The 19651-nt window shown below is 53.8% G+C and overlaps 1 protein-coding gene across 1 annotated transcript in view; it reads left to right on the forward strand.

Annotated features, from left to right (window-relative positions):
* The first annotated feature begins 5031 nt into the window (after nucleotides 1-5031).
* The window catches only part of NEK6 (NIMA related kinase 6), an 81460-nt gene continuing 66840 nt past the window's right edge, over nucleotides 5032-19651 (forward strand). Inside the window, exon 1 of the mRNA XM_082695594.1 lies at nucleotides 5032-5194. The gene's annotated coding sequence lies outside the window, so the exon portion shown is untranslated. The remainder of the gene's footprint in view (nucleotides 5195-19651) is intronic.

Consider the following 19651-nt stretch of genomic DNA (forward strand, 5'->3'; position numbering starts at 1 on the left):
CTCGGTCCCCGGCTGAGGTGATGATGGATTTCTTCACTGGACCGTAACTGTTCCATTTGACAGGAATAACGGGGTGGCCTTATCATCGATTGTCCGATCTAAGTCACTTTGGAGAATCAAAGGGGACACTGTTTTTAATGATGCTGGGATGCTTGGCGTTCGTCACGAGTCAGTGGCACTTGAATTTGTTCATGGAAATAGCAAGTCCCGGAGGGTGACGCAGGGACCTGCAGGGAGCTGCAGGGGTGTGGCAGTATCCCCGGGGGAGGGGTCTACCATGATAAGCCCACAGCACATGCAGAGTTGGTGACTGTCACTGCCAAAAATGGAAGGAGATAGCTGTGTATCAGCCGTTATCACAGGATCAGCAAAGCATAAAAAGCTTAAGAGATGCTTCTCTCTGGGCAGGAAGAGCCATGATACCCACCACCTAACATAGCATTCCTTACAGCGGCCTCTTAGCCTTCCCAGACCTTCCGGCCCGGGAGCATGGCGTCTCACTCTTCACCAAACCTTCTCAGGAAGAACACGATCTCCTGTGACTACCACAATCCTGCAGAGGGGGCCAACTGCCCCCATTTTACAGATGAGCACACTGAAGTCCAGAAGAAAGAAGTAGATTGCCTGAACTTGCACTACTGCGTTTTCAAGTCTCAAAAGAACCCAGGCCTGGGTTCCTTCAACAGCCTTTAGAGATACCTGGAGCTGGGGGAGAAAAAAAAAATGAACCCCAAAGCCACACCTCACAAATGAACTTGGGGGCCATTTGAGAAATTTCTCTTCTTTGCATCTCCAGTATTTTCTGCTTTGCTTGTCTCTCAGCCAAACTGTAGGTCCCCGAGAGTCAGAGCTAAGGCCGAAACTTCTGGTTGGTACACAGAGCGAGTGCTAACTTAATGGGGATTACATGCAAATATTTTAGAATACTATGCACTCATAAAAAAGAAAGTAGCTCTTAACAAAGTGGTAGGAAGTGGTCTCCAAGAAGTGAAGAAAACACAAGGTATAGAGCAGTGTGGATCAGTTATCATTTGTACAAAAAATGAGAAAACACACACACACACACATATATATACACACCCACACAAAACACACTCTGTCTGGGAACAGAGAGTGTTTGGCAATCCTCGTTCCCTCCAGGGGAAAGAAGGAGGTGGCTGGTGGGGAAAAGAAACATTTCCCCCACGTATCTTTCTGGCACCTTTTGAATTTTGAACTGTGGGTAACAGCCCTTCAGAAAATAAATGCTTTAAAACTTAAAATCGGGGGCGCCTGGGTGGCTCAGTGGATTAAGCCGCTGCCTTCGGCTCAGGTCATGATCTCAGGGTCCTGGGATCGAGTCCCATATCGGGCTCTCTGCTCAGCAGGGAGCCTGCTTCCTCCTCTCTCTCTGCCTGCCTCTCTGCCTACTTGTGATCTCTGTCTGTCAAATAAATAAATAAAATCTTTAAAAAAAAAAACAAAACTTAAAATCGCTCAAAACGAGGTCTACCATTTTAAAAAGTGAACTGTCTGAGGGCAGGGGGGGAGGAATGGCTCCCTGCGTTCCTGGTTAGTTGATTTCCAAATGGGTAGTTGATTTCCCAGCATTCATTGGGCAACAGGAAACCCTAGAAGGTCAAAGTTGATGGGACTTTTAGAGATCCTGTCCTCACTTTGCCAGCTGGGGAACTGGCCCAGGATCACAGAGGGAGCACATGGCAGAGCTGGGGTGGGAGAAAGGGAGTCCTGACACACAGACCTGACTCCTTCCGCAGCCAGCTGGGATTGCTGCTCTTGGATAGCTCTGTCATCTCGTGGTTGAATACATAGCCATCAGGATGTGAAGACCCCTCAGACGAGAGGCCCCCATTCTGTATTGAATAGAATGTAAAAATTGAAACCCCCAGTACAGTGGCTTTGCACACAGCCAGGGTGACCCTAACGTTGATCACCCAAACCAAGGTACTTTTGGACTGAAAATGATGCTCTTCATAACAATGTCGCCCAGACAATAAGCAAAAATCAGACTTCCTGGGAAAACTGAGACTGTCCCCCCCACAAAAATCCCCACCATCGGGACACTGGCAAGAAGACCTTTTGTCCAAAGGGTCTGGTCTGATTCTAGTCTTTCATGCCTCCTCTCGTCTCCCACTGCTTCCTTTCCAAATACGACAATGGCAAACCAGGGTTCAAATCCTAGCTGTGTTCAAACCACATTACTACTCTGAGCCCCAGCTTCTCCATCTGTGAAACAGAAAGCATGACCCCCGTCTTGAGGGCTGCTGGGAGAATGAAATGTCTCACACGGAGCTGGGTGCAGAGACTGTGCTGGCAGTAGTAGCTTCTCTTCCTCTAATGCAGAGAAATAATGAAATGACACAGGCCTAATCCCGAAACTCTTGGTGGTGAACAGAGAGAGCCTTTCTCCCAGACTAGATTCACAAATGCCCCTGTGGGAGGAAGTGTCAGGCAGCACGCTCAGGGACATGTTGATTCTAATTCTGGGAGTCAGTTTGTGAAGCACTTCTTCGAGGTGACTCATTTGGGGACTCGCTGAAAAATCCTTTGAGTTAAAAACAAAAGTTGAATGGGGCTCCGGTTGCACCCTTTCCCCTCTACCCCCTACCCTGACCAGGGTAGTGGGGGTAGTGCAGGGAATCTGGAGGGTCTCTGGGCTGAATTTGACCTGATTTTTCCCCCCTCAGCATATCACCTGGGGCTGGGACCAGGCCAGAGAGAAGGAAGTGGGTGAGGAAAACAGTGAACACTCCACCCTGCCAGCTCCTGAATTATAGTCTAAGAGGGCAGGAAGGGGGTGGAGGTGAACAAGCTTTCTTTATCCCCCTAACACTTAGCATTAGTGTCAGCTTGCCTATAGTCAGACCCATCCCTGCTGATTGCAGAGATGTGTACTGTGTGACCTGGGGCACGTTGCTTGACCTCTCTGAGCCTCAGTTTCCTAACTGGAAAATGAGGATATCAGGAGCAAGAAGGGGGTGGAGGTGAAGCTTTCTTTATCCCCCTAACACTTAGCATTAGTGTCAGCTTGCCTATAGTCAGACCCATCCCTGCTGATTGCAGAGATGTGTACTGTGTGACCTGGGGCACGTTGCTTGACCTCTCTGAGCCTCAGTTTCCTAACTGGAAAATGAGGATATCAGGAGCACCTGCTAAAGGGGCTCCATGAGGCTGGGTTAGGGCTTTGCAAACTGCAGTGGTCCCAGTGCTTTTCCTCCTGGTGGTCTGGCACTATTCTCAAAGTTTCCGTCAAAGGGGAATTTCAGGTTCTTGCTCTGGAGCTTACCAGGACTGTTCTTGGAACCTGGGGCCTGTCCTACATACAGAAGACCTCTCATCACTTTCCCTCTAGCAGAGGGATGTCACCTCATCAGAGAGGCCTTCTTCCAGCACCCTCTATGAAAAAGCACCCCTGGGCTTTCCTATCCCTTCCCTGTTTTATTTTCTCCACCAAACTTCTTAACCTCAACCATGGCAGATATTTGCAATTGCTTCCCCACATGCCCCACCCCCAGTCTGAAGCCCCAAGAGAGTCAGGGCTATATTTTGTTCACAAGCATATCCCAGTGCCTAGAATAGCACGTGATCCATATATGGTGCTCATAGATGTGTGTCAGGGATTGAATGAAGAAACTGATTTTGCTGCATTGATATGGTAAATATCACTGATCTGATAGTCACACTGCAACACGGTCTCAGAACTTTTATATTTATTTCTGTTACTTTTTGCCATGCTTATTTCTTACAGCTGTCTCTTCAGTCTCTCTGGTATTTACTGTAATGCATATCATGCGAAGTGAGATTGTAAGCAGGTCCCCAGCGAAACCGCTAACCAATGTGCAAAATGACCCGTTCTGTCCCTGTTGGTTTGTGGAAGGTCTGGGACTGGGCTGGGTCCTCTGGGCCAGCTGCTTCCCCACCTGTCTGCTCTTACACAGCAGCCCAGAGCTATGCTGTTCAGGAGGTAGGACTGCCTAGATTAGGCGCACAGGCACTGGAATTAGACGGTCTGTGGTCGAGCTACATGCTCAACCACTTATTAACTGGGTGACTTTGAGCAAGAGAATTTGTTTCTCTTAGCTTCTGTTCTAAGCCTCCTTTGTCCCATCTGTAAAATGGGCATGAAGGTAGCATAAGACCTCCTTCAGAGAATGGCTGTGCAGTCGTGAGGCTGGCACACAGTGGGTATTCAGTTGGCGTCATTATCGTTATGGATCACACCCAGGCAGAGTGCTGGGGTAACTGCTCCGTGCTCAGCGGTCAGTGTCCCTCCCTGGTTCCAGTCTTTTTGGGGGAACACAATACAGTTCTTGCCTGAGGAGGAGAAGCAGTCAGTGTGGAAACAGGAACTGTGTGAACCAGGCACAGCCCTTCTTGGGGGAGGGGGTGGGTGTCTGTTCCCTTAAGAAGTGCACCAGGGAACTGAGCAGGCAGCTTTTGGGGCCTTACGTGGGGCCTCTGTCTCCTTAGAGGGAGTCTTAAGCATTCATTAGTAGAGCCTTCCAGAAACTTTTGCACATTGGCTTTTACTGTCTTGGGGTCCACAGGATTTGGGGGGTTCCAGATGAGGAGATGCTGGCACTTTGAGGGCAAGGAGCCGCACCTTCACCACCATGTGGAGATAGACCTGGAGCCTACTTCTGAATGTGTGTTTGCATTCAGTAGGCACATAATAAGCGCTAGCTGACTGGCCAGTGTGACCAGGACCGAGAATGGAGCAATGTTAGTAGATGGGTCCCCAAGGAAGCAGGGAAGGGGTCCACGAAGTTCGCTGACCTCAGACCCTAATCCTAAATCTCTAGAACCTGAGAAGGGGGGAGGGGAGTCTGCTGGGTCTGACTCGCCCTGAGAGTATGGGCCTCAGTTTCCCCGTCTTTGAAATGGAGGGCTCGGCTGGTCGAATCACTCGCAGTCTGAGGGGCTCCGGGGCGCGGAAGGGTCCCAGCGCCGTGCGGTAGCCGCGGGGCGCCCCCCGGGCCAGCGTGGCGGCAGCGCGCACGAGCGCAGGGGGCGGCGCGGCCCCGCGGTGGGGAGGGGCGGGAACGCGCGCGGGCCCGCGCAGGCGGCGGCGGAACCCAGCGGACGGGCGTGCGGCCGCGGCGCCGCCGACTCGTGTGGGACCCTCCGCTCCGGCCGGCCGCCCGCCGGGCCGCGCGCCGCTCCTCCCGCCAGCGGCCGAGCCGCCCGCGCTTCGGTGAGTGGCCTGGGACCGGGGCCCGGCAGGGTCGGAACGGGGAAGGGGCGGGGGCCCGACGGCGGGGCGGTCACCCCCAGCCGGGGTGACGGGGGTGCGCGTGCGCGCGCGCGCGGCCGCGACTCGGCGGGGGACAGCGGGCGGGGGTGCACGCGGGAGGCCGGGGCGCGAGTGAACCAGCGAGTCTCAGCGTGTCGGCGGCCGTGCGTCCGAGCGTGCGTGGGCGGCGTGTCTGTGTGTCCCTCGGGGTGTGCGCCTGGGGGAGTGTGCGTGCTGGGGCGGACCCGGTGCGTGTGCACGTCGGAGGGTCTGGGTTGGGTGACTTGCGGTGAATGTGTGCGGGGGATACGGGCATGGCTCCCCTGTAGCCATTTATTGTTTACTCTTTGCCGGGGAGTGTGCCAAGGACTTCACGTGGGATCCCATTTTTGTGAAGGAGTTGTGTGGGTTCAGGGAGTATGTGTGCACACGTGGGTGAGCATTCACAAGTGATTTGTGTGTGCATTAGTGAGCTTGCGAGGACAAAAGTGTCTGTGTACGCCACGAAATAGTATTTTGTGCCCAGGAGTGTGTGAGTGTGTTTACTATGGAGGGTGAGGGTCCCCCCCCCTTGCACCCACCAGGAGTCTTGTAGGATGTGTCCGTCCCTGGCCCCCATGCCAGGGAGCCCACGGACAGAAGTAGGCTGGGGGTGGGCACCCAGTGGGTGCTGGGCCTTGTGTGGTGACTGAGGGCGGAGGTCAGACCCGCAGAGCTAGGCTGGGCTTGGCAGAGTAGGGGAGGCCTTGGAGCCAGGCCTTGGTGGGGCCAACTGGCAGGACCCAGGATGCTCATGCTGGGCTGGGTCTCTGGTGGGCCTAGCAGAGCTACTTGGCCTGGTACTAGAGGACTTGTGTTCAGTTCTTCCTAAATACCCCTCTGGGTCTCTTGGGTTTGTTCTTGCCCCTCTCTGGCGCTGGCAGATTATAACCTTTCCCCCAGGCCTTTGGGGTTGACAAGGTCCTGACCCTGGGAAGCCCAAGGGTCCCAGGACACTTGTCTGTGTATTGGAGGGTCTCTCCCTCTCTGCCTGCTCTGCTAAGTAGATAGATATTAATCTGATTTATTCATTTGTTGAGCCTGGGCTTCGAGCATGAGCCCTCAGGACAGTAACAAATTGATCACAGCAGGCTTAGGACACCGGTTTCCAAAGTCAGTCCTGCAGCTTTGACGGGCCGTTTTTTGGGGGGGCTTTATAAATGTTGAAAATCTCTGCTGTCGAAAGTCTTCATTGCTTTAAGGGCAACTTTAGAAACACTGAGCTCCCTTGTTCGCCCTGAATTTTCAAAACTCAGCTTGCCTTTCTGCGGGGAAAATGTCGTGCGCAGGCAAATCTTGGAGGCACATTTAAAAACCGTGGTGTTAATGGAAGAAGAATTTCATTGAAAGGGACGCGCAGAGCCGAGCCGGCTGGAAGCGTCTGTTCCCAACGCAGCAGCTTCCCGAGTGAACTTTGGACGTCTTCTTTTAGCAAACAAAACCTGGAAGGAAACAAAAAAGATCCACATTCTTTTTCTTTTTTGTCCTAAAAAAATGAAACACACACACACACACACACAAAATACCTTCTGGGTTTGCTGGAAATGCTGCCTCTCCTCTCCCCTCAAGGCCGGGCCCTCCCTGCATCCCCCACCCCCAAATAAAATATGCCTGTGGGGAGCTGTGAATGAGTCACTCCCTGGCAGAGAGCCCCACGGGCAAACATTTGGGAAGGTTCTTGCCTAACTTCCCAGAAGAAAAGGCCCAGGATTTAAAATGGTCCCTGTGGTTTGTCAGCCTCTGCCGTCCTGTCTACTTCGGAAATGACTAAAAAGTAGTTTCTGTATTCAGAAAATAAAGTCTCAGACTGAAGCAGTGGCCCAGGTTGGTCTGGGCTTTGGGCCATTCAGATTGTTCAGGTTTCAAGAATGGAAGCTCCTGGCTTTGGGTTGGGGGTAGGGGGGGTGGGCATTTCCAGTGGCACGGAGGGAGCAGGGAAAGGGGATGACGGGAAGGCACGTTTAGGGAGGACCTACTGTGCAGAGAGACAGAGAGATCCAGCTGGGACTTCTGAAAAGAGGTTGAGGCAGAGTCCTGTCACCTGCTTGACTTCAAACCTGTCCTCTGCACCAGGGATGTGACCCTTGTCTCCTGAAGGTGCACTGATGGGGTGCCCAGTGCTTTCATTCACACCTGCTCCTTTAATCTGCCCCATGAGGTAGGGGGTTGTCATCTCCATTTTACAGATGACGTAACTGAGGCTCAGAGAGATGAAATGCGAGGCATGGTTTCATGAAAGTAGCCCACACCTAATGGCCACCATTTTATCAAAGGTATGCTGTGTGCCAGGCATGGTGCCAAAAGCTTTAAGGGCCTTCATTCATTCAGTCCACTCAGCGACACGCAGATGGGAGCTGTCATGACGCCCATTTTACAGGTGAGGAAACTGGGGACACGGAGAGGTGAAGTCATGCACCAGAGGTCACGGACTGCTACGCGTTTGGCCCTGGGATTGAACTCAGACTTGTCTGAGCAGAGCCCGCACTGTCTTCCCACAGGACCTGGAAAATCATGGTCCCTGTTTTCCAGGTTCTTCTGGGGCTGGGCTCCTCGCCAGGCTCCCAGCTTGGGGGAGAGGCCTTCCCGAAGGGGCTGCTCTCCTTCCTTGTCCTCTCCTGCCCCTCTGCTGTGGACAACCCACACCCAGGGCCGGGACTGTCAGCTTAGAAAGGGCTCACAGTTCACATTTTTTTCTTTCCTCATGAAGTGCCAGAGATTGGTTTCAGAAGGGAAGTGTCAAAACAATCGTCAAAAGGAGAAGAATATCCCCTTCCTCTTCTCTGGTCAGACCAAGCAAGGGAGTTAGAGCAGGGAGGGAGGAAGACCCTGGTGAGTCATCCAAGATGAAATGCGGGTTGGCATCTCCAGGCCTGTGCGGGGAGGAGCCCGCTGGAGCACTGCCCTCAGGAAGCGCCCAGTGTGTTCCAACCCTTGGCGATGGCAAGTTACCCCTGGACTCCCCGTTCTGAACATCTGACAACAGGATCATTTCTACATAGGTTTCTTGTCACTCGCTGTTCTGGCCGTGTGCCTGTCTCTCTGCCTCATTCATTTCCTTTCTTATCACGGGCTTCAAGACGCGGTTCCCGAAAGGAATGTAGTGTTTGAGGACTGTGCGGTTTGGGGGTGTGCGGGCAGCCCGTGCAAGGGTCCTTTGATGTTGGAAGGAAAAGGTATTTCTCTCCCAAGTACGCTCTGCGAATTGATGAACATTTGCAAATTGCTTTGAGATGCGTTAATTTAAGGTGTGAAATAATAGATCTTGTGCGAAGGCTCAGCCACGTTTCTGGCATTGATGGATTTCTCTCCCGTCTGGCCTGTGATTTGGGGAGGTAAAAATAGTCCTTGTTTCTACATTTTTTCATCTTTATTTATTTATTTATTTATTTCTGCTGATGTCATTCTTCTGAAGCGGTGTGTACATCAGCACGGACCCTCCCTCGGCTGTCACTGCGGATGGTTGCCAATATGCTGGTCACCAGGATGTGCAAGGGTCCTGGGGAGCAAGGGTGCTCCTGGGGTATGTGTAGGGAGGTCATCTGGGGTGGTCTCCCCCTGGGTGTGTAAAATTGCTTTGAAACGAATGGGAGGTAGATGTCCAGGATTCACCAAAGAGCCTCAGTGGATTTTTTGGTATTTGGCCATTTTATATCTGACTCTGGGGTAGTGACAAGATGGTCTCTGGGGAAATGTTTTTTTTATTTTATATATATATTTTTTAGTGATTTATTTATTTATTTATTTAAGGCGAGCCCATTGCCCACTGTGGGGCTCGAACTCATGACCCCAAATCAAGAGTCAGATGCCCCACCGACTGAGCCAGCCTGGTGCCCCCAAAATGTTTTTATTTTAAAAAGAAAAAATCAGGTCATTCAGTGGCTTCACTCATTCCTCTCTGAGCTGGGTGACTTGCTCACAGCCCCTTCTTTGGCCCAAACTGAATTAGAGCAACAGCCTCCTCAGACTCCACTTCCAGACAGACCAGACATTGGGGCACATCGGTTGGTGGTGTAACTTCCTGTGACGTTCAGTTTGGGAACTTGACCGTGGTGTGTGATCTAGCATTTTGACATCTGTCCCTCTAACAGACTCGCCTGTGTGGAAACAGACCCACATACACAGCCTCTGCTGTGTTGTCTCCAACTCTGGATTTTTCCACAGACGACTGCTCTGGTGGTCTGGTGGCAAAGGCCCAGTCTTCGGGCCAGGCCTCTCAGCATCTACCAGCAGGATCACTGCACCCCAAACCCAATGGGCGGCTTTGGCTCGGCTCTGGGGGACAGATGAGTGAGGGGCCTGCAGACCTGAAAAGTGCAGCCGGGATCTGAAATGCATTCAGTTCCAAGGACCTTGATCCACATGGAGCCTTTCTTCCTTTCTCTTCCACATCTGCGTGATGGTGACCTCATAGAAAAGAAAAAGGGGCTTTATGTAGGAATTCCATAGAGTGTGAAGGAATTTCTGCGAGGGAAGGGGGGAGGGAAGCTGCCATTGAGAGCCAGTCGGGCTGCATTTCCTTGAGTTGTTTAAGTCTCATACTTCAGAATTGGGCTGGAGGAGGGGCAGTGCTTGACCTTGGAGAACGGAGCTGGCGCCTTAGGGGAGACCTCCCCAAAGCCTAAGACTCCCTTAGAGGAGAACTCCTCAAAGTCCCCAAGTTGTAGTTGAGGAGATGGGATGAACCCCTCGCTGCAGGTGAGCAGCAGAGTCATATTTATCCACGACCCCTCTCCCCAAGGCCAGCCCTCTCTTTTCCTTGTTGTCCCCAAAGTCTTTGACAACTGGGAGTTGTCAGGAAGAGATTTGCAAAGGGGCATTGGGTACCCTGCAAATGACCTTCGGCTCTACCCCCCAAAAATACAGTAGGCTCACCATCCAGAGAAGAGCCACATGCCCATTTTACAGAATGGACACTGAGGCCCAAGGAGGGGAGGGTGCGAACCCACAATCACATTAAGAACTTGAGGGTTGGCACCGACTGGAGTGAGGTGGGGTGTCCCAGAGCAAGTCATTTGTCTCCTCGAGCCTCAGTGTCCCCATCTGGGAAACAGACAACATTATGACCTCCAATGGCTGAGGGAAGAACAACAGGAAATAATGGGTGCAAAGCCCTCCGCACACAGGTGTCTCCCCAGAAATGCTTGACGCTCGCTGCCTGAGATTTTATGGGAGGCGAAGAAACTGTGTGGTTATTAAGGACCTGCCCAGGGTCATGGGGCAGAAAGGTTGTTTCCCTGTCGAGAGCATTTTCAGTGCTCCTGCATCTCGAGGCCTTAAATCAGGCCGCAAGCAGCATTGGGACCTCTCAGGTCCACTGAAGCCTGGCCCTGTGGTCATGACCCTCAGAATAGCTGGAAGGGGACATGGTAGTTTGGTAAGACGAGGCGGGACACAAGTTAGGGTGCTCTGAGTGGCTCAGGGAGACATTCAGAAGTCAGCATTTTGTGCTCCCCCACGACGCTCAGAAAGGGAGCCTTCGAAGGTTTGGATGCGTCCTTTTGGCGTTGGAAGGTCTCGGGAGGCCCCGAGAGCGGTGTCAGCCACAGTGTGTCTGTCATTAAGCAAGGCAGATGTTTTGTTAATTATTTACACAGCATGGGGGGGGCAGGGGGCCCATCAGAGGTCTGTGCTGACAGGAGCGGCTGTCACAGACCTGGGCCTGGGGGCAGGAGTCCTCCTCAAGGGCCTGGGGGTGTCCCTTCAAGTTTGTGTGGGGCTGGCTTGTTGTCCTAAGGGGGAGGGCAGGGCCCACGGAAGTGGCCACCCTTCCAGAGGATGCTTCTGTGGGCATCTGTGCAGCTCTTCACACCTGACACCCCACTGGTGCGTGCGGTAAGGGGCGAGCATCAGTGGTCCGTGGAGCCACCCTTGAATCCAGCACCTCTACTCCCTCACCTGGAAAATGGGCCAGTAGCCCCAGGCTCAAGGCCCTGGATTCTTGGACACTGGGCCAGTGGGGGGAGGGGGTGATTTGCCTTAGAAACCCAACTTTAGGGGCGCCTGGGTGGCTCAGTGGGTTAAGCCGCTGCCTTCAGCTCAGGTCATGATCTCAGGGTCCTGGGATCGAGTCCCGCGTCTGGCTCTCTGCTCAGCAGGGAGCCTGCTTCCCTCTCTCTCTCTCTGCCTGCCTCTCCGTCTACTTGTGATTTCTCTCTGTCAAATAAATAATAAAAAATCTTTAAAAAAAAAAAAAATCTCATTAAAAAAAAAAAAAAAGAAAGAAACCCAACTTTAGGACTAGAATTGTCAAAAGGAAGGGGTCTTGGATGAGAGCCTTCCCTGAGAAGCCATAGAGGGTGAGGGACGCTAGCTGGGGACGGGGCAGCCCTAACCCTTCCCACAGCACTGACCCTGTTATGTGTTTTCTAGAAGGATTTCCGTTTGCATGGGAGTCATTTTAAGAAAAGATTCTTGTATGAAATATCCATAATCTAGACGTCTGTGGAGACAGAAAGCAGAGTGGCGGTTCCCCGGGGCTGAGGGAGGAGGCACGAGGAGCCGCCACTCAGTGGGAACAGGGTTTCCTTTTGGGTGATGAAAACGTTTCGGACCCAGAGAGGTGGTGAATGCGCCAAATGCCACCAAGTCGTTCACTTTAAGCGGGTTAATTTTATGTCACGTGGAAAATTTTTTTATATAAGGTTCTGATGCTTAAAAATATAGGCATGAAAGCCTCTCATTTTACAGCTGGGGAGACTGAGGCCCAGGGAGGCTCTGAGCAGTTTCCAGGGGCGTGGCTGACCAGGACGCTTTCCCACCTATCAGGCCAAGGCTCTGGTCGTGGGGCGTGGGCCCGGGCTGGGTGCAGAGAGTCTGTGGCAGAAACACAGACCTGGTCACCGCTGCGTCGGTGGAGCGGGCTCCCTGGTTAGCCACACACGGCCGTCCGCCCCCGCACTCCTTGGAGAAATAGCTCCTGATGTTGTGGGTCAGGTGTTATTCTGGGAGCTGGCCCGGAGCCCCTCTCACGGCCCCACCCCGCAGCCCTCTAACCACTTGGGGAGGAGGACAGGGCTTGTGTCACACGCCCCCGGGGGTGCCTGCAGGTGACATGTCCCTGGCTCACCCCCGGGTAGCAGGAGTGCTGCTTTCCAGGGAGGAAGGGCCTCCGAGTGGGCCTCGAGGGAAACACGACGTCTGCCCAGCAGGCTGGGTGCGGGAAAGCCTGGAAGTCTGAGAGCGCTGGGGTGCACGGGGGTGCACGGCTGGTGGACCCCAGGGTGGGGCTGCGGGATGGGGAGTTGGGAGCGAGACCGGGGTCCTAGGCTGTGGGCAGCCCCCCAGCAGGGGGAAGCCAGGAACTTCTGTCACTTCCTCAGCTGTTGCCCCCTGTCCTTTGTACGGGGACCAACCCTGTATTACGTTCCGTTCTAACCCCGCCCGCGGGTTAGCTCCCTTCCTCCTCCCGGCAGTTCTCCGAGGCGGGTGTCGTTCCGCCAATTTTACAGACCCGAGAAACAGAACCGGAGACTCGAAGATGTGTGGCGCTTAGTTAATGGTCACGGCACCGAGGCCTGGTCTGCAGCGTCGGAAGACGGAGGCTGCCATCTGGCAACGCCTGTCGTATGGGCTGGGAGTTGGTGCCCAGGCGCAGGGCCCGGGAGAGGGCCTCCCAGGCGGCTGGAAGGAACAGCACGTACCAGGGAGCAAGTGGTGGGAGAAGGGGCTGCCCAGGCCTCTGGGGATCTGGGGGAGATTTGGTCATTCTTGCGAGAACAAGAAACATTCTTGCTCCCTCTGCCTCGCACTTCTGAATGGTCTTTCTCTCGCTTACTCTGCTCCAGCCCTGGCGCCTCCTTCCTTTTCCTCAGACGTGGTAAGCTTATGCTCCTGTCTGTCCTCTCTTCCTGAAATCCTTTCCCCCCAGTGCTCGCATGACTTGCCCCCAGCCCTCATTCAGGACACCACAAAAGTCACTTCTCCAAAGAGGCCCTGTTGTCCTTGTCCTGTTGAAATGAACCCGTCACTCCTTCACTCTCCATTCCCTGACTTGGCCTTATATATCTTTAGGACCCTTACCCTATCTGGATTCTGTATGTTTATTATCCCTTTCTCGAACTAGAATGTAAGCTCCGTGAGGATAAGACTTGGTCTGTGGACTACCACTGGGTCCTCGGTGCCCAGGATGGTGCCTGGCACATAGTAGGTGCTCAGTTAATATTTATAGAATGAATGGGAAGTTTCAAGTGGGCAAGTGGAAGGATGCTGGAAGAATGTCTACGTGGACTTGTTGAATCTGTTAGCAAACACTGCTTCTCCCAGTGGGCGGCGAAGGGCTGTGTTGTGCCTACTGAGCCACCGCTGTCCAGAAAAGGTTTCTTAGATAATGGCTCAGGTTATTCCTAGAGTGGGGCCTAGGCTTAGAGAAGGGCTTGTACCTCCCAACGTTATCAGGGTCTCTTCCTTTGCTCCTTTCCTACTGATGGGGGGCTCCTGATGCCTGTATAGGAGTGGCTTTGGTTTGGAGTGGGTGGGTATGTGTCTTCAAGCTACATTTTCTATCGAGTGCATTTTCTATCGATTTTTTTTTTTTAAGAGGGCTTATCTTTTGAGGGTTGCTCAGGGAAAGGGAGGTGTTTAACTCTCCCAAGCAACTCCAGAGTCTACCCAGACCAGAGAATGGGGAGTTGTGGGTTGAAAGGGAAAGGGATTGCCTAGCTGGTGTGGCCTTGGCGGGCTACCAGGGTGGGTGCCCAGATGGTGGGACCACTGGGGACCACATGGCAGACAGACAGGGAGCCCACCCATAGGTTTGGCGGGTCCCGCAGAGTCCAGCCGGATTTAGTTACACCAGGATCTAATGTGTGGACTTGGTGTGCCTGAGTCAGTGTGTGTGCATTTCCTTTGCTCATCTCCCCCAGGACTTTTCGGAGCCTTTTGTGTTTGTTTTAATTGCCAGCCTCCTCAGCTCACCCAGGAAGAAAGGATTGGATTTTCGTCTGTGCAGAGCCTGGGGACAAGGGTGAAGGCTGCCCACTCTTGATGGTGACAGCACAGCATTTGGGAACTATGCAAAGAAAATACTTTTGCTCCAAGCGAACAACTTTTGTTTGCACATGCTTTTATGACATCCCAGGCCTTCCGCTATCACCCGTCTGTCGGTTAGGCATGTGAAGACCACAATTTCCAAACTCTCAAAAGGGCAGTGGTCTGTAAAAGCATTTTAGTGACATTTGGGGACAGGAGAGGCTGTTTGGAAGATGCTGTTTGGTTGCCAGTACATAAGAAGTTTCTGGATCCTCGAATGGCTTATGGGATGGCATCTTTGAAATTGCATAGTGCTGAAAATTCTGGGACATATGGTCACTGTGATGTGCTAATGTTAGCAATCGAGATATTTAATTACCCAGAAAAACCCCTTTGCCTATCCACTACGGGTTACTGGAGAGCCTTTATTTCTCAGGAGGAAGTTCTCACACTGTGTAATCCGGACCAGCAGACAGGGAGTCATTATCCCTCATTAATTTATTAGCTAATTAAGTGATTTATCTGGTCACGCATTTATTCCTCCCACTGCTGCTCATTGGCAACATTTGCTGGGTCCTACTCTGTGCCTGGACCGGTGCTGGACACCGGGGATAGGATGAAACTGAAGAGCAGGTAGGACTGAAGCCCCGCTGGGTGCCAGCCTGTCAGGTGATGCTGTGGGTGACAGGTGCATTCCCCTCCCCATGAACATTTACTGAGCACCTACTATGCGCAGGCCCATGGAGCTATCGAATGAAAATGACACGGTGCCTTGTGCTTTGAACTCCCATTGCATTTTGATGGTGTCTCTTGATCCTGGCCCTCTGCTTTCTGTGATAAATCCAGCCAGCCACCGTTCACAGGTCCTCGAATGAACCAGAAACAATCCAGATGCCCCAGGAACCAACGTGAGAACAAGGCATCCCCTTCACACATTGCGTCTCAGCTCCACATCTTGCCGCCACCCAGCAATTTGAGACAGAATGTGAGATCTCGTGGTTGGCTAAATACATAAATATTTTATGTCTCGATATTCTGAAAACGAAGCCCAAATGCGCAGAACTGCAGCACATCAGTGCTATAGATCATATGTTATAATAATCTGATGACATGTTGTTTAAATATTTATGGACTGATGCGCCATGACAATGGGGGGAGAGAGTCTTGGAGTAGAGTCGGGGCAGATGCTAGAAAGGAGGGAGCAAACCCACACAATCCTGGGAAGTGGCACGTGATGCTCAGGTTTGGGGTGTGAGGTTTTGGGGTTTCGGGACGACCGCAGTGGCCAGTGTTTATTGAGCACCTGCTGCGAGCCGTGCCCTTCACCGATGTCATTTCGTCTAGTCCTCACAGCCACCCTGCGAGGATGCAACTCTTAGTAATCCCAAGTGACAGAGGGGACACTAAGGCCCAGCGCAGGTCAGATCTGCCCTAGACCCCACAGCTGGGGTGGCCCGGGGTGCACCCCGGGTCGGCAGCTCTCTGAGCTCATTATTCACTGTGTGTTCTGCTCCAGCCATGACCAGTCCTGTCCGAAAAGCTACCGCCACCACCTGGTACTAACTGGATTTCTAAATCACAGGAAAAAAGGCAACTCTGAAATGTTGGGCAGGACTAGAAGCCACAGGAACAAATCTGTAACCCAGGAGGGGCGATTGTGCGCCGCCTGCAGAGCCACCAGGCCCCATGCCTGGCACACGGTGGGGGCCCTGGAACTGGCACTTCTGTCCCTTGGCCATTCAGCTCGCTGCTGATTTTGTGGTCGTGCGGGGAATTGTCTGCAGACTGTCCCCAAGTTAGTGCCTGGGGCCCCGGCCTTTGCATACACCTTCCCTTCTCCCTGCCATGCGACCCTGCAGAGCTGAGACACCTCCCAGCCTCCAACAGTCCTGTGAGGAAGCCCCCCTGTCTCCACCTTACAGATGAGAGGCACCTGCCGACCCCCAGAGCTTAGTCCCTCCAGGCGGGAGCCATTCCTTCCACGGCCTCCCAGAGGCTCTGCTGGGTCAGTCTCCTCCCACTGGCTGTGCCTCCACCATCGGTCCTGCCCGTTTCATCACTGCTCAGTGTCCTGCTCATTGGCACATCCCCAGCACCGGAAAAGGGCCTGGTCCACGAGATGACAATAAGCGACCAGCGGTTCAGCTGCGAAAAAGAAGCTCCAGGGACAGGGGTGAGGGCAGAGCTGAGATCTGAGAAGCTCTTCGACCAGTGACTGTATCAGACCGCGTGGATATCCCCCTGGGGCCTCTGGGACAGGGGCTGGGGGTCAGAAGGACATATAGATGGAAGGTAGGGCCTGCTACGTGATTTGCGTGGCCCAGCACAAAGAGAAAATGCAGATCCCCTTGTTTTAAAAAGCCAAAAAAAAGCTTTATCCTTCACCATCTCCTCCTACCTGTCGTGGTGGCTTTCCTTAGCGACTGAATGCCATGCTTCTTCAGTCACAGGGACACTCACCTGCCCCCGCAACTGCACCCAGGCCCCTGCCAAGGTTGGAGGATGGCAGAGGTCACTGGGGACGGGGGTCAGGAGCAGAGCTACCCATGAGCTCAGGCTCCATCATCCCACCAAAGGCTTCACTTAGCCCGCACAGATTCCAAGATGAAGACTTTAAGGCAGTGGACGCAGAGCATGAAGCCCCAAGCAGGGGGCTCCCTCCAGAGGACAGGGCAGGGGAAGATGGAACTACACTGGTCACATGCACGTGAAGCTGGCCCTGATGGAGGGCCACAGCCTCCTCCCATCGGCGGGCACACTGCGCAGAGCTTGGAGCCAGATTTTACCTGGGGGAGAAGTTCCACCGTGAGGTCCTCTCTACAGACCACCAGCCAGCCAGGGCTGTGAGTGCTGTGGTTGGCCGGCTGGTCTCACGCCTCACCCCGGGCCTCTCGTGCCGAGGACACACCGTGGACATGGGTCTCGCTGGAAATGCCCCCTCGTCGCATTCCTCCTGTGTTACTGCATCGACAAACCTATCCCTTCCGACTTCTTGTCCTTCCGTGACGTGTGACAAGGTCCGAAATCAGATGATGAGCTTGCTGACCCACTCGCTCGGGAAGAAGGCCAAGCAGCTGGTGCCCGGAGGATGAGAGAGGGCGGAGAGCTCAGATTCCGCCAGCTTCCCACGCCGCTCCTTGCCCTGAAACGGGGCTGGGGCTGGCGGCCGCAGGATGTGGACATCTGGCTACTCTCAAAAACGTGAATGACGGGCTCCTGGGGGGCTCAGTGGGTTAAGCCTCTGCCTTCGGCTCCGGTCATGATCTCAGGGTCCTGGGATCGAGCCCCGCATCGGGCTCTCTGCTCAGCAGTGAGCCTGCTTCCCCTTCTCTCTGCCTGCTTCTCTGCCTGCTTGTGATATCATTCTCTCTCTCTCTCTCTCTCTCTCTCTGTGAAATAAATAAATAAATAAATAATCTTAAAAAAAAAAAAAAGTGAATGAGGGAGGCTCAGGAAAGTTCACTCTTGTTTATTTAGCACCTACTATGTGCCAGCGATGTGGCCAAGTATTTCATCTGTGTTGCCATAGTCGATCCCCACAATAACGTTGGGCTGGCCCCGTTTTTCAGAGAAGGAGAACTGAGGTTCAGAGATGGAAGCCACCACTCCGAAGCCATAAACCACGTGGTTTGGAAACTGAGGTTTGAACCCAGGCCTGGGGCCCCGCCCGGCTGAGTCTTGTGCCTCCACGCTCCATTGCACGTGTGTGGGGACGGGACAGGAGGCAGACGGTGGCCGCTGATGCTTGTCAACCCCTCCTTGGCAGGGAGCAGGTTCCGAGGCTCTAGCTGCAGCTCCTGCCTCCCCAGACCAGTCTCAGGCTGAGACACAGGGGGCAGGGGGAGGTGGTGGGTTAACCTGGACACCCTGCATGCCAGCCAGGCCTCTGCCTTCTGCTCGACACTCCCCTTGGCTTGTTGCTTCCCGCTGGGGGACCTCAGTTTTCTCACTTGCAAATCCAGGGGCACGTCTCAGTTCCTGTCCCTGGGGGGGCGTTCACAACTCAGTGAGGTAGGCACGAGAAAGGTTGTGACAAGAGGTTACTGTTAGTGTACTGAACAATTAAGGGCACCGCGTGGGGTGAGGACGGCAGCTTGGGGACACCTGTGACACTCTGGGGATCCTCTCCATGCTGGGACATTAGCCGTCACTCAGCCCAGAGCTGCCCCCTGGGACTCTTCCCTTGCTCGTTTTGTGCGGTCGTTCGTTGAGCCAACAAAGCCAGGCACGGTTCTAAGAGGCATGACGAACAGAAGAGACAAAACGGAGCTGGCCTTCTGGCTGGGGGGAGCCGGCATAAAGAAGCCGGGAGTAAAGTCCGTCCTGCGTCGCTGGTCCAAGTGTGGGAGACAGACGCAGGGAGGTTGAGATGGGGGGCTCTCTCCTGGGGTGGTACTCCCACGGCCTCCTGAGATTTCACATGTTGTCTGTTGTTCTAGATCCCAGCTCCCCCGGGGGGGCTGGGATGGCCTCTCAGACCTGCTTTGCTTCAACTATCTTTGAGAACATGGGACTCTTCCCTTGGGCTCTCCCAAGACCTTGAACTGCTCTGTGTCAGGGCTGCTAGTTACCGGCGCCGACCTGGGCAGGTCCTGGCCACATATTCTTGTGGCCACCGACTCCTCCTGGTGACCCTGAGAGACAGGTTCTTTAGTCCCGTTTTACAGACAAGGAAAGGGAGGCTGAGCGAAGCTGAGTTGGTGGCGCAATGGCACACAGTAGGTCCACGGCTGAGCCAGGCTTCGAACCCGGGCCTTGGGCTCCCAGAGCACACATACCGCTTAAACCATTCTGTTCTAGTGTGGGTGGGTGTCTTTGTGTTTCCAGGCATGAAAGGAAGCCATGTGTTCTTCTCAGAGGAGCAGAGGCTCAGCAAGGCCCCTACTGTGTGTCTGGACCGTGCTGGGCGCCGCAGAAGGGTATAGACAAAAGGAATGCTCAGACTGGCCAGGAAGTCTTTGCTCCAGGGCTGTGAGAGGGGGTAAGGTTAGCTCTGTGGTAGGGTTGAGGACGCTGAGGCCCAGAAAGTTCCCCCAGCTGGCAAGTCACGCAGCCCTAGACAACCTGTCGTCAACCACCACTATCTCAGGCCGGCTTCACCCTCTGCCCTCCTTTTGTACTTGGACCAACCGAAGCCCAAAGCACAGTTCAGTGGCTCAACTCCAGATTGGAGGGGGGTTGAGCCCTTTGTGGAGTTTTGGAAATGGACATCCTTCCCTCAGTGAAATCACTCTTGAGATGCCACCGATTCTCAGGGCAGAAGACCAGAGAAGCTCTACTGGGCCGTGAGGGCCTGTGGGCATGGGGCCAGGGAAGGGAGCGGGGTCAAGGGATCCTCGCTGGCCTGACACCAGGGCGATAGGGTGTCCCGACGTGGTGGGTCAGGGGAGGGTGCAGACAAGCCCTTTCAAA

The sequence above is a fragment of the Mustela nivalis genome (assembly GCF_964662115.1).
Source record: "Mustela nivalis genome assembly, chromosome: 13".
Taxonomy (NCBI): Eukaryota; Metazoa; Chordata; class Mammalia; order Carnivora; family Mustelidae; genus Mustela; species Mustela nivalis.